This window comes from Vulpes vulpes, unplaced genomic scaffold (genome assembly GCF_048418805.1).
Source record: "Vulpes vulpes isolate BD-2025 unplaced genomic scaffold, VulVul3 Bu000000626, whole genome shotgun sequence".
NCBI classification, from domain to species: domain Eukaryota; kingdom Metazoa; phylum Chordata; class Mammalia; order Carnivora; family Canidae; genus Vulpes; species Vulpes vulpes.
Genome location: NW_027325669.1, coordinates 1,116,137 through 1,128,594, shown reverse-complemented (window position 1 = coordinate 1,128,594; position 12,458 = coordinate 1,116,137). Strand labels below are relative to the sequence as shown.

Below are 12,458 nucleotides of genomic sequence, written 5' to 3'. Positions count from 1 at the left end.
CAAAGCAGGCCATGTGCTGAATTTGACCAGTGGACCATAGCTTTCTTTTGTCCTCTAACTTGCACAGGTAGAAATGGTAAATCTAGAGATAGGCTATAGTAGTAATTATTATTATTATTTTTAAATCTGTTGCTTACTTTATTTTGGCTAGACCACATCCTCCGTATACAGAGCTTACCTTACAAGGAGACCAAACTGCCCCCCCCCCCCAGAACAGTTGTGAAAGATGCTTAATTGAAAAATTACTTAATTTCATACTAAAAATGGGTAGATGCAGTAAGCTAAAATGGACTGTCCATTCCTAATGTTGTCACGGAAAAACAAAAATGGTATCTTAAGTGCCTGGTGTTTGATGTCCTCAACAGTTTCAGAAAATTCTACTGTGTAGGATTTTGATACAAGCTGTGCATTAGACATACTCTCAATACATTGTACTGACCACAAGTACTTCTAAAATGGTAGATTGTGCATTCAGAGTTTTAAGCACTGAAACATAAATAATTTCTGAAAAAAAGTCTGAGATCTGTTTCTTCATCTGTCTTATCTGATCATCTGCTCACGTGTCCTGTCTGAATAACCATTTTACATAATTTATAAAACGTGTATAATTAATTACAACATATAAAATTTTACTGCTTTTAATAAAATATTTTAATTCTTTTTTCTTTAAAATGACATTTCCATGGAAAGCTAACATTAGTCGTTGACATCAAAAAGTTAACCTGTGAGGGTATTGGATACAAGAAATTTTGGTGTGATAAAGAATCACACTTAGACCCATCTGGAGGCTGAGGCACAAGAACAGCATTTTTCCATGTCCTTTTCTTCCCTAGTGTAGAGATCTTCTTTCACATGAGGTACCAGTGGCCTTTCCAACAATTTCCAATTATCTACCATCTATCTGTTTACATTTATTCACACACGTAATTTTTGTTTGCTTACTCTTTGGTAGCATTTCTCACTTAGAGTCAAGAAAGAAGGTTGTATTCATTTGAAACTTCTCTGAAAAATTAGGAAAATGTAATGCAATTACCTCACTGGAATCTAGCCAAGCTCCTAAGGCATTCACTTTACAAAATTGGATCTTAAAATCTGTAATGACAGTTTTTGGTCAGATCTTTAGTTTTAGTCCTGAGCCTAAAGAAAATATTTTTAATTGGAGGTTATCCTCAAGGAGTTTCTCTCAAAACATGTTTTATGATTGCTCTTTTGGGTGAATCTTGACACAAGAAACTTACTTAATTGGATCTATAGAAAGATCTCCTTTTAGGTGAATCATGGTATCACAACTACAGACCTAAAGCAAAATGTTAAGTTGTAGTATTTTACTTAAAAGCAGGATGTGTCATGAACTTTTGGGTAGAATGCATTACTTGTCAGTTATATTGTAACATGAAAATATTAACTATTGACTATATCAGTCCAGTAGGATATATAAGTGAACTAAGTTCTGAAATAGTCTATTACAGTTTTTTGAGATAGGAAAATTCTGTTATGTGTATTCTCTGATGCAAGATATGGACAAATGGAATTATGGAAATATGAACTTCGCCATCAAACATAAAACTCAAGGCAGAGAGAACACATTTAAGTGCCAAACCTAAGATTGATTTAAAGATTAGTAACTACTTTAACCTTTTGAGTGCGCGCACACACGCACACACACGCACACACACACGCACATTCAACTGAGTTTATTGAGACTACCATAATTTTTTCAAATGTTCAGTAACACAGCTTTTCTATGAAATGATAAGTTCCTTCTAGCAGACCATTTTTTCAATCTCTTGTCGTCTAATTTGAATAATATCCTTGGGTTGTATAAACTTAATTTACTTTAATCAGGTAATGTCTTGCTCCTAGACATCTAAAAGTGATGGAGCTATGCTTTAATATAGACCAATAATAAACCATTTGACCTGTATTATTCCATGTCTTTTATTGGGAAAAAGGAATACTACTTCTCTGGAACCTGTGTAGCACAATTACATTTTTCAATTTAACAATGCATTTCAAAATATGTTAAAATAAATGAGATAATATTCAGTACTTGGTACATGGAAATTTATTATTTTATTTCTCATTAAACTTTTGTTTTAATGGGTCTCAAAATTCTGTGACAGATTTTGGTCAAGTTGTTTCCATTAAAAAGTACTGATTTTAAAAACTAATAACACTGCCACACCGGCAAAAAAAAAAAAAAAAAAAAAAAAAGGTTCACAATACATTCTCCTTTCCTTCTGAAGTTTTTACGATGCATTGTTATCATTAACCCGTCTTTTACTATTAAACCTAAATGGCCAATTGACACAAACAGTTCTGAGATCTTTCTTCCATCACTGATTAAGACTGGGGTGGCAGGTATTGGGGATAATATTCATTTAGCCTTCTAAGCTTTCTGGGCAGACTTGGTGATTTGCCAGCTCCAGTTGCCTTCTTGTCCACTGCTTTGATGACACCCACAGCAACCGTCTGTTTCATGTCATCAACAGCAAAACGGCCCAGAGGAGGATAGTCAGAGAAGCTCTGAACACATAGGTTTGCCAGGAACCATATCAACAATGGCAGCATCCCCAGATTTCAAGACCTTGGGACCATCTTCCAGCTTTTTTCCAGAACAACGATCTATCTTCTCCTTCAGCTCAGCAAACTTGCAAGCAATGTGAGCTATGTGGCAATCCAGCACAGGTGCATATCCAGCACTGATTTGGCCTGGATGGTTCAGGATAATCACCTGAGCCGTGAAGCCAGCTGCTTCCATTGGTGTTTTGTTTTTGCTGTCACCAGCCATGTTGCCACGATGAACATCTTTGACAGATATGTTCTTGACATTGAAGCCCACATTGTCCCCAGGAAGAGCCTCACTCAAAGCTTCATGGTGCATTTCAACAGACTTGACTTCAGTTGTAACATTGACTGGAGCAAAGGTGACCACCATGCCAGGCTTAAGAACATCAGTCTCCACTTGACCCACTGGGACAGTACCAATACCACCAATTTTGTAGATGTCCTGGAGAGACAGGAAGGACTTATCAGTTGGTTGAGTTGGTGGCAGGATGCAATCCAGAGCTTCAAGCAGTGTGGTTCCACTGGCGTTCCCAGTCAAAGTGACTTTCCATCCTTTGAACCAGGGCATGTTAGGACTTGGCTCCTGCATGTTGTCACCATTCCAACCAGAAATTAGCACAAATGCTACTGTGTCGGGGTTGTAGCCAATTTTCTTAATGTAGGTGCTGACTTCCTTAACGATTTTCTCGTATCTCTTCTGGCTGTAGGGTGGCTCCGTGGAATCCATTTTGTTAGCACCAACAATTAGTTGTTTTACACCCAGTGTGTAAACCAGATGGGCATGCTCACGGGTCTGCCTATTCTAGGAGATACCTGCTTCAAATTCACCAACACCAGCAGCAACAATCAGAACAGCACAGTCAGCCTGATGTGCCTGTAATCATGTTTTTGATAAAGTCTCTGTGTCCTGGGGCATCAATGATGGTCACATAATACTTGCTGGTCCAGAATTTCCACAGGGAGATATCAATGATGATACCACGTTCACATTCTGCTTTCAGTTTATTCAAGACCCAGGCATACTTGAAGGAGTCTTTTCCCATCTCAGCAGCCTCCTTCTCAAATTTTTCTATAGTTCTTATGTCAATCTCACCACATTTGTAGATCAGATGGCCAGTAGTGATAGACTTGCCTGAATCTACCTGTCCAATGACGACAATGTTGATGTGAGTCTTTTCCTTTCCCACTTTGGTTTAGGTTTAGCAGTGGTTTTCACGACACCTGTGTTCTGGTGGCAAACCCGTTGTGAAAAAAGCACATGGAAGTTTCCCCCAAAATATTTACTGACATTTTAGCTCATGTTAAGATGGGAAAAATATTAATATTAGCCAATTTATTTTAATATTGCCAAACCTCATTTTAATCTGTACTTGTTTATGTGTATTACCTATAGATTGGATGTATGAATATCCTTTTGAAATTAAAATAGGTAATGTGAGAACATTTATAGGTTTAGGCCTTGTCTGTTCTTCCTTTGAACTTGGCTATACTAGGAGAAAACAATAAATCCGGGAAGGTAGTGGAGACCTGAACAAATTGAAGATCCAAATAGGTTGTTTGAAGAAAAAGTTTTAGGAAGTTGAGAGTAAGGGAGAAATATTGGAATATTGGAATATTGGAACAGCTACTGTGAAAAAATGAAATAGATTTTGGGAGTTTAGCAATATATTATGAATAGCATCCCCTCTTATAACAGTTTGAGAGGATTATAAAATGCTTACATTGCTTTGTAAATATCTAGCCTGTTTGACTTCAGCCAATATGGGATTGGGAAGACCCTAGACTAACTCTATGTGGATTATATTTTGGGGACTAAACTTTATGGTTCAGTACCCAACTATACTTCTAACAAAAGTCTGAAAAATACCAAAATATGCAAAAGCGTAGTTTCATGTGGTTACAATATCACTAACTCATGGTGCAAAGCGTAAACAAAGATTTACCCTAAACCCTTTAATGTGTCTTAGAATACTGTGGAGAGGGGCACTAGAGACCATTGGGCTTCTTCATGAAATTAAAAACTGGAGGCATGTTTGAAATTCAACCTCCATGGGCTTAGACTTTCTTAAATTGTAGCTCTTTGTGGATGATGGAAATCAGAGTTGTTATATTCAGAGTATTTCAAGGCATTTATTCATCTCCAATGGTAAAAGATTATCTGGGACATTGACTGGTACTCTGAGTCAGACACTCACTGGCTACTTGCTATGAGAACCTTGAGAAATTTGGGTGGAGTTCTTTGTAGAAACTTAGGAAAGTACTATCAGGATCCTGGTTAGAGCATGCTACTAAAATAGTCTAGACATAGTGGTAATTAGGCAGAAAAATACAACTAGGTAAAGGACTACAGTTCAATAGTAGGGAATATTTGTGGTCTGAAAGTCATCCAGCTTCTGTTTGTATTGCAATTTGCTTCACATTGACTTCAGAACTAGAGCAAAGTGACTTCTCTGTATTTGTATGTTGAATATATGTTTGCATATCAGCAAGATAAGGTATTTATGTAGAGAATGGAGAGATTACAACAACAGTCTGCTAGGAGAAGGTATAGGTACTTTGGTAATAAAACTAAGCCCGCCCATCAACATGAACAAAAGCAGGCCAACACTAAGGCACATTGTTATTAAAGTTTCAAAATATAGTGGTAAAGAAAAAAAAAAAATCTCAAGAGCAGCAAAGGAACTGACAAGGAAAGAGCCATAAAGCTAGCTGCATATTTCTCCAAAGAAACTTGGCAAGCCAGAAGAGAGTGGCATGATGTATTCAAAATGTCCATTGGGAAAAATCTGCAGCCAAGAATACTCTATCCAGCAAGGCTATCATTCAGAATAGGAAAGATAAAGAGCTTCCCAAACAAAAACCAGAGGAGTTCATGACCATTAAACCAGCCCTGCAAGATATATTAAAGCAGACTCTTTGTTTTTGTTTTTTTAATTTTTATTTTTTTATTTATGATAGTCACACACAGAGAGAGAGAGAGAGGCAGAGACACAGGCAGAGGGAGAAGCAGGCTCCATGCACCAGGAGCCCGATGTGGGATTCGATCCCGGGTCTCCAGGATCGTGCCCTGGGCCAAAGACAGGCGCTAAACCGCTGCGCCACCCAGGGATCCCTAAAGCAGACTCTTTGAATGGAAAAGGAAAGACCAAAGGTAACAACAATAAGAAAGGAACAGAGAAAATCTCCAGAAGCAATGGCAAAACAAGTAATGAAATGGCACTAATACATATCTATCAGTAATTACTCTGAATGTAAGTGAATGAAACACTTTAATCAGAAAACAAAGGATGTCAAAATGGATTAAAAAAAGCAAGACCAATTTATATGCTGCCTGCAGGAAACTCCTTTTAGATCTAAAGACACCTGTAGATGGAATGTGAGGGGACGGAGAAAGAATTATGATGCAAATAGATAGCGGAAGAAAGCTGGACTAGTGATACTTAGATAAACTAGATTTTAAACCAAAGACTGGGATCCCTGGGTGGCGCAGCGGTTTGGCACCTGCCTTTGGCCCAGGGCGCGATCCTGGAACCCCGGGATCGAATCCCACGTCGGGCTCCCAGTGCATGGAGCCTGCTTCTCCCTCTGCCTATGTCTCTGCCTTCTCTCTCTCACTGTGTGCCTATCATAAATAAATAAAAATTAAAAAAAAAAAACAATAAATAAATAAATAAACCAAAGACTAACAAGAATTGAAGAAGGGCACTATATCATAATAGAAGGACCAATCTAACAAGAAGAACTAACAAATGTAAATATTTATGCTCCCAACTTGGAAGCACCCAAATATATAAAACAATTGATAACAAACATAAAAGGAACTCATTAATAATAATACAATACTAGTAGGGGACTTTAACACCCCACTTACACCAATGGACAGATCATCTAAGCAGAATATCAACAAGGAAACAATGACTTTGAATGACACACTGGACCATTTGGACTTAAAAGATATATTCCGAACATTCCTAAAGCAGTAGAAAACACATTTTTTTGAAGTATACTTTGGACATTCTCCAGAACAGATCACATACTGGGTCACAAATCAGACCTCAACAAGTACAAAAGTATTGAGATCTTACCATGCATTATTTTCTGACCATGACCCTATGAAACTTGAAGTCAACCACAATAAAAAAAAATTGGAAAGACCATAAATACACGGATGCTACAAATAAACAAATAAACATGCTACTAACAATAAATGGGTCAACACAGAAATTAAAGAAGAAATTTAAAATATTTAAAAAGTTAAACATGAAAATTATTTAAAAGCTTTGGGTTGCCGGAAAGGTGGTCATAAGAGGGAATTAATAAAGATCAGAGCAGAAATAAATGATTTAGAAGCAAAACAAAACAAAACACTCAATAGATCAACAAAGCCAGGAACTGGTTCTCTGAAAAAATTAATAAAATTGATAAACTCCCAACCAGACTTATAAAAAAGAAATGAGAAAGGACCCAAATAGATGAAATCACAAGTGAGAAAGGCGAAATAACAGCTACACCATAGAAATAGAAACAGTAATAAGAGAATATTATGAAAAACTATATGCAAACAAATTGGACAACCTGGAAAAAAAAATGGATAAATTCCTAGAAACAGATAGACTACCAGAAGTGAAACGGGAAAAAAATAGAAAACTTGAATAGACTGGTAACCAGCAAAGAAATTGAATCAGTAATAAAAAAAAAATCTCCTAACAAAGAGAAGTCCAGGGCCAGATGGTTTCCCTGGGGAATTCTACCAAACATTTATTTATTCATTAGAAAGAGAGAGAGAGAGAGAGAGAGAGAGAGAGAGAGAGAGAGAGAATGGGAGGGAAAGGGCAGGAGAGGGAGAAAGAATCTCAAGCAGACTCCGAGGTGAGAGGGGAGCCCGATGTGGGGCTTGACCTCACGACCATAAGATCATGATCTGTGCCTGAAATCAAGAGTTGGATACTTAGCTGACTGAGCTACCTAGGTGCCCTTCTACTAAACATTTAAAGAAGAGTTAATACCTATTCTTCTTAAGCTATTTCAAAAAATAGAAAGAAAGGAAAACTTCCAAATTCATTTTATGAAGCTGATATTACTCTCATGCCAAAACCAGTTAAAGACAACACTGAAAAAGAACTATAGGCCAATATCCCAGATGAACAAGGATGCAAAAATTCTCAATAAAATGCTACCAAACCAAATCCAACAGTACATGAAAAGAATCAATCCTGACGATCAAGTGCAATTTATTCCTGGGTTGCAAGAGTGATTCAATATTTGCAAATCAATCAGTGTGATATACCACATTAATAAAAGAAAGGACAAGAACCATATGATCCTTTCAATAGATGGAGAAAAAAGCTTTTTGACAAAGTGTAACATCCATGCCTGATAAAAAGCCTCAACAAAGTAGGTTTAGAGGGAACATAGCTCAACATAATAGAGCAGTATATGAAAAACCCCAGATAATATCCTTAATGGGAAGAAACTGAGAGCTTTTCCTCTTTGCTCAGGAACAAGACAGGGATGTCTACTCTCACCACTGTTATTTGGCATTGTACTAGAAGTTCTAGCCACAGCAACCAGACAAAAGAAATACAAGCCATTCAAATCAGCAAGAAAGAAGTCAAACTTTCACTATTTGCAGATGACATGATATTCTACATAGAAAGCACAAAAGTCACCACCAATAAATTGCTGAACTGATATACAAATTCAGTAAAGTCACAGGATATTAGATCAACGTACAAAAATCTGTTGCATTTCTATAGACCAATAATGAAGCAGCAGAAAGAGAAATCAAGGAATTGATCCCATTTACAACTGCATCAAAAACCATTAGATACCTAGGAATAAACCTAACCAAAGAGGCAAAAGACCCGTGGCCTGAAAACTATAAGACAGTGATGAAAGAAGTTGAAAAGTACACAACGAAATGGAAAGACAATCCATGCTCATGGATCAGAAGAACAAATATTGTTAAAATGTCTATATGACCCAAAGCAATCTACACATTTAATGCAATCTCCATCAAAATACTAACAGCATTTTTCACAGAGCTATAACAAACAATCCTGAAATTTGTAGGGAACCAGAAAAGACCTAAAGATCTGGTATATCCAAAGAAACCTTGAAAAAGAAAAGTAAAGGGGCGGGGGGAGCATCACAATTCTGGACTTTATGTTATATTACAAAGCTGTAGTCATCAAGACAGTATGGCACTGGCACCAAAATAGACACAAAAATTGTTAGAACAGAATAGAAAACCCAGAAATAAACCCACAACTCTATGGTCAATAAATCTTCCAAAGGTAGGAAAGAATATCCAATGGGAAGAAGACAAGGACTTAGACAAATGGTATTGAGAGAACTGGACAGTCGCATGCAGAAGTATGAAACTGGACCACTTTCTTACACCATAAACAAAAATAAATTTAAAATGCATGAATAACCTAAATGTAACACAGAAAACCATCAAAATCCTAGAGGAGAGCATAGGCAGTAACTACTTTTACATTGGCTGTAGCAACTTCTTACTAGATAGGTCTCCGGAGGCAAGGGAAACCAAAGCAAAGCTAAACTACTGGAACTTTGTCAAAATAAAACGCTTCTGCACAGCAAATAAAACGCTTCTGCACAGCAAAGGAAACAATCAACAGAACTAAAAAGCAACCTATGGAATGGGATAAGGTATTTGTAAATGACATATCTGATAAAAGGTTAGTATCCAAAATTTATAAAGAACTTATAAAACTCAACATCCAAAGAATGAATAATGAAATTAAAAAGACAGTAGACATGAATAGACATTTTTCCAAAGAAGACATACAATGGCCAGCAGACACATGAAAAAAATGCTTGCTATCATGTAACATCAGAGAAATACAAGTCAAAACAATGAGTTACACCTCACATCAGTCAGAATGGCTGAAATTAACAACATAGGAAACAAGATATGTTGGCGAGGATGGGGGAAAGGGGAAATCTTTTACACTTCATGGGAATGCAAACTGGTACAGCCACTCTGGAAAACAGTACGGAGGAGGGTTCTTGAAAATGTTAAAAATAGAACCACCCTGCAAGCCAGCAATTCCACTACTAGGTATTTACCCAAAAGATACAAAAATACTAATTCAAAGGAATACGTATACCCTGATTGTTTATAGCAGCATCATTTTGGCATTATATGCCAAATTATGGAAAAAGCCCAAATGTTCATAGACTGATGAATAGATAAAAAAGATGTGAGATATAGATAAATATTCCATTTATAGAATTTCCATATATATGGAATATATGGAATATTACTTGTATATGTGAGTATATTACATATATATATATATATATAATTACATATATATAATGGAATATAACATTACTCAGCCATCAAAAAGAATCAGATCTCATCACTGGCAACTACATGTATGGAACCGAAGAATAATATACTAGACGAAAAAGTCAGAGAAAGACAAATACTATGTGATTTCTTTCATATATGGAATTTAAGAAACAACAACAAAAAAAACGGTCATAGGGAAAAAGAGAGAGAGAGGGAGTCAAGCCAAGAAAGACTCTTACCTCTATAGAGAACAAATTGTTGGTTACCAGTGGGGAAATGTGTTAAATAGGTGATGAGGATTAAGGAGGCTGTGATGAGCACTGGGTGTTGTGTGCAAGTGTTGAATCCCTAAATTGTACACCTGAAACAAATATTACACTGTATGTTAACTAGTTGGAATTTAAAAACAAAACAACAACAAAGAAGTCCAAATTAAAAAGCTCATATACACAGCAGGGGGATAGACTCTGTACTTGTATGGCTACCAGTGTGGTTTCTGTCGCTTATTAATGAATTACCAACAAACCAGAGGCTGATTTGTGTGGATAAATGGACACCTTGACCTTAGTCAGGAGACTCAAGCAGCTCACCCAAAGTTCTGGTTGGAGGCCTTGCCAACTTAACTGTTTTCCTTATTATAGCATCAGACAATACTACTGTAACTACTTGACCTTCTAAGCCCTGGTATTTTTGTAGGCTCAAGTAGGAGTGTAGACAGACCTGTGTTTGCTAGAACATCTAGTAACAATCTTAATACCCAGGGAAGAAAAAAATCCAGTGAATGACAAACCTTTCTTACTTTTTATAGAGTCCCCAGAATTAGGTGCTGTGGTAGGTCACATAGTTAACTGATGCTTTTCCTGCTCCAAGTGTGGTAATCAGGAACATGGGAATTGTCTTTAGGTCTAAGGGTGGCCAAAGTGTGCAGGGGACTCAGATTACACATTCTTCTAGTTTACCCATGCACCACCCTATGCCCACCTATGACAGTCACCACTCAGCTATACTCCTCTCTCCAATACCATCACCACATTCTTCTGTGACCAAATTCTTTAGGAAAAAAAAAAATATATATATAAAATATAATTTTATAGGAAATTTTATAATTTCCTAAAAAATATATTTTTTAGGAAAAAATATATAAAAAAAATATATATATATATATAAGGTACTATATACATAGTAAATAGTGCCTGCTTTCTGCCTTTGTGGAACACAAAAAAAAATATCCAAAGCAGCATTTTTCAACTTTGGCTATGATTAATTTCACTTGGGAAGGACTCTTTAAAATGTCTCAGCTCCACCCCAGAGACAGATTTAATTGATTTGGGGCTCTGGTATTGAATTTTTTAAAAAGCTCTCCAAGTGATTCCAAAGCAGAAGTAAGACTGCTCTAACCAGAGCACTTAAATGGGAAGGAGGGTGGGTTTTGGGAGAAGTTGATTATTGAGTGTTTTCACCCTTTTTGCCTCCCCTACCTCTCTCTCTGTGGTTTTTGCTTTTCTGTGATGTTGATCAGAGTCCTAGGTAATGTAAGAAATTAGAACTCTAAGAGAAGATTGATTTACACTGAAAAGTGAAAACTGCTCTGGAGAAGTGAGAAAAAAAAACAGATCAGAAAGTGGATGGGGTGGGGAAGGTAGACACTATCATTATCCAAGTGGTCCAGGCTATAAAGTTAGGGAAGTTTAGATAGAGGAGAGAGAATCTGGGAACATCTCTTAGGTATATGAGTTACAAGGAGATCAGGAAGTCAGATTTTAAGAGGATTTATTCTGTCTTATAAATCAAAGTTTCCTAAGATGTTTTTTGAGAAACTGAGAAAATTAAATTGCTAGTCTAATGTTTCTTTAAAGGTGACACAGGCCTGACATAGAGTCATAATATGGTCTACCTTCATGTAGTTTAGATCTTTGTAGCTTTTATCCTGGGTCAGATTGTATATACCCTAAAATGGGAGGTTCACTTTAAATGTCAAAAAAACCTCCATTTGTCCAAACACTCTGTTATAGTTGCAAGCTCCAGCCATAGTTACCCTAAACTAAAAGTTTAAGTGAGAATTCATTTGAAATACAATTTAATGTTCAAGTCTAAAACTTCCTGCAATGGCCAGGGTTACATTTGATTACTCAGAAAGGAGCTTTTCGATCTGGACCTCCTGAAATCTGCATTATCAACATAACCAAGTGGGAAATCCTTTTCTGAGGTAAAATAAGGTATAGATCTGAAATGAAATAGATAATCAAAATGCCGAAGAGGGAAATTAACAACAACAAAAAATAGTCAAAGGGAGAAATAGGATTTTTCTTCTCTTCTCCTAAGCGTTACCTCCAATGCTGTTTTTCAGTATCCCAGACCAATTTGGAAGTAACATAGTAGCTCTGAACAAAAGTGGTATGACTTTTTGAGTTGCTGATTGCAAAGTAACAAAACACAGTCCTCTGTGGAGTTGATCTGAAACACTTCCAAAATTGGAGCACTTGACAGGAGAGCTGGAGAGAAAGGGGGGAAAATTGAGCAAAATAAAAGCAAGTCAATTTTTATGGACTTAGTTTCCCCTTGTATT

General features: G+C 36.7%; 1 pseudogene; it reads right to left on the bottom strand.

Moving 5' to 3' along the window:
• Nucleotides 1–2,377: 2,377 nt before the first annotated feature.
• LOC140596442 (elongation factor 1-alpha 1 pseudogene) overlaps nt 2,378–12,458 on the bottom strand; it is a 103,550-nt pseudogene continuing 93,469 nt past the window's right edge.